Source organism: Gobio gobio, assembly GCF_949357685.1.
Source record: "Gobio gobio genome assembly, chromosome: 2".
NCBI lineage: Eukaryota > Metazoa > Chordata > Actinopteri > Cypriniformes > Gobionidae > Gobio > Gobio gobio.
The window spans coordinates 1,562,360-1,565,759 of NC_137098.1; positions in this window are offsets into that span (position 1 = coordinate 1,562,360).

The window sequence follows — 3,400 nt, forward strand, 5'->3', positions numbered from 1 at the left end:
ATAATTCATCCACTTTACCAGATGTGGGCCGGATCTGGGCTGTCCGGGACCAAAAATTGATGCACCTCTTGATTGAAATAACATCACATTTCCATTCCATTAGTCTTTTTAAGAATGTCAGACCAAATCTAAAATCTTCCCAGACAGCAAAATCAAGTAAAAAAGGGAGACTGAGAAAAAGAAGTTTGTATTGATCTTACATTCAAGTTTAACTGGTGCCAGACCAGGCAAAGCAACAAACAAAACAATGACATTTTAACATCACAGTGATTTAAAAATCCTTCACGAAATGCTTCTTAACCTCTTAACTGTCACCCCCCTTTTGGAGAATAGTCACGAAAATGCACTATCCAAATTTAAAGAGCTGTAATTCAAGAATGCTTTGGAATATATATTGTTTTAAAGAAGACACTCAGCAGATTATTGCTGAAGCATTTCAAAATATGAAGGTATGAAAAAGTTATGGAAGTTTAAATTTACTGTAAATGAAAAATACTGTAATAATTAGTTTTATTTTATATAAAATATATATTTAAAAATATTGTTTTACTCTAAAATTACTATAAAATCAAAGCCATATGTCTAACCAAGTTGTGTTCCAAATTTGAAGTTGATATCACAAAAATTGAAGTCCCCATGAGATTTTGTTTAAGCGCTGTACCAAAAATAGCCACCAGGTGTCATTCAAATTCCAATGATTGTTTTTTTTGATGCATTTTCCTGTAAATTTCTGTCCAAATATCACTTCCATCATAAAACAGTCCCCAGATATGGACCCTTGAGACTCAGACCTTTCCGACGATATGCGTCTTGTCAAGATTAGAAAAGATTTTGATTATAAAGTAGTTAAAATACATTTTGTAATACGAAACATGACGCCGCCCACTAGGGGGAGGAGCCACTAGAAGAATTTAGAGAGCCGTTTCCATGGTAACGCAACGTCTGATTTCAAAACGGTTTTCACAGGATGAATTTTGAGTTCGTAAGCTTTCGAATGATACTTTATTTATACAGGGTTTCAGCAGGTTTCACAAAGTCAAATTTAAGACTTTTTAAGACAATAGTGAATTTAATTTAAGACCTATTTAAAGGAAATGCAGTCACGAAATTACTTGCAAAAATTGAACAAATCGATAAACTTGCACTTCCTCATAGCTCAATCCCACCAGGATTTCGCTGTTTTTGTGATTTTTGAGATGAAAATGACTGAATTTGTGGTGGTAATTTCCAGAAATGTGCATAATTAGGATACCACATTTACTATATTATGTATTATATTAGATGCACAATAGTCACACATGACAATAGAACAAACCAAATGAATAAATCTTGTTTATTTTGGTTTCTTGCCATTATTTTGCGGTGAAATTAAAAATTTTTGCAGGACCTCAAAAAATGCATTGTTGATTTTTCATTGTATTTAGTAATGGCGGAAATGCGAAGAATAAAGCTGAAGAATAAAATCCATTTGATGTGTCTGTGGTACAATCCGAAAGAGACTCGCGCCAATAACACGAAAGCTGATTGGCTGCAATATAAGTTACATCTTGGTCTCATTTGTAGTCGTAATACAGCGAATTATATTTGGACTAGCGAAAGAAAGAACTACAACACCACGGAATTAAAAAACAAAACATTCTAGAGCGTTTCAATGAGCTTTAGAGCTAGCGTTACATGGACATAGGAAAATGAAGACCTGTTTAAAACTATTGAAGACCTAGAACAGAATAATTCCACCAGTTTAAGACTTTTTAAGGCCTAAAATTTTGATTTTGAAATTCTAGACTTTTTAAGACCCAGTGGAAACCCTGTTATAATAATTACTAAAATATATTATACGAAAAAGGCGAGAGCGGACGGTGACAGTTAAGGGGTTAACGTGTGTTTCTTTTTCTAATACATATAATAGGATTTTTTTTTTCTCATTTCAAATGTTCGCCAATAATACAAGCACCAATTTCTTATGCAACCCGAAAACTTCAAGCTCTAGGACTTGCAGTAGTAATTCAAGTGGTTTCCTTCCTCAGCGTGCATTGATCTTCACTGAAGGTGTGTTGCCTTTATGGCACCAAAACAATGCTTTTCGTCCACTCTTCTTGGTTGTCCTGATCCAAAACTGAGCCACAAGTTGGCATTTCAGACTTTTCAGAGAAGAGCAAGCCCCACAGTGTTTACACTATAGTTCTCTGCACATTGAACCGGGATAGAAAATATATAAAACACAAGAAATTGGAGGTAAATCACTCAAAATTACTTAAAGGGATAAATGAAGGGTCTTCATTTACTCACCCTCAAGTTGTTTTTCCCCTACTATGGTAGTCAATGGTTGCTCTATCTGCTTTGTTATAAACATTCTTCAAAATATCAGCAGAACAAAGAAACTCATACAGGTTTGGAACAACTTGAGGGTGAGTAAATGATGACAGAATTTTCCTTTTTGGGTGAACTATCCCTTTAAAGGGTTAGTTCACCCAAAAATGTAAATTGTGTCATTAATGACTGAGCCTCATGTGGTTGGACACCCGTCAGACCTCCGTTCATCTTCAGACACAAATGAAGATATTTTAGTGTAAAGCTGATGCTGAGAAAGGCTTCAGATAGGCCTCCATTGGCATTCAGTACATTTACACTCACAAGACCCATAAAAGGCACTAAAAACGTCGTTACAAAGTCCATCTCACCACAGTGACTCTACAATAATTTTACGATGCGCCGACAATAGTTTTTGTGCGCAAAAAAAAATCAAAATAACACCTTTATCAAACTTGTTCTTGTCTTCCGTGTGTGTCTCCACGACGCATGCGCGAGAATATGAGCAGATCCGGCGTTCGGGAATCCATGAAATACACACTTTAGCCCCATTTTGAGAACTACGCCGAGACCTAAAGCACGATCAATGTAGAATTCAACAGCTGAGATACGCGCGTCTTCCTCTGCTCGTAAACAAATCTCTTCTGGGTCATGTGTCCGAACGCCGGATCTGCTCATATTCTCACGCATGCGTCGTGGAGACACACACGGAAGACAAGAACAAGTTGGATAAAGGTGTTATTTAGATTTTTTTTTGCGCACAAAAACTATTGTCGTCGCATCGTAAAATTATTGTAGAGTCACTGTGGTGAGATGGACTTTGTAACGGCGTTTTAAGTGCCTTTTATGGGTCTTGTGAGTGTAAATGTACTGAATGCCAATGGAGGCCTATCTGAAGCCTTTCTCAGCATCAGCTTTACACTAAAATATCTTCATTTGTGTCTGAAGATGAACGGAGGCCTGACGGGTGTCCAACCACATGAGGGTGAGGAATTAATGACACAATTTTCATTTTTGGGTGAACTAACCCTTTAAAGACTACATCCCTGAGTTCATAAAGGCACCAAGAATGTCAACAATTCTGTAGACC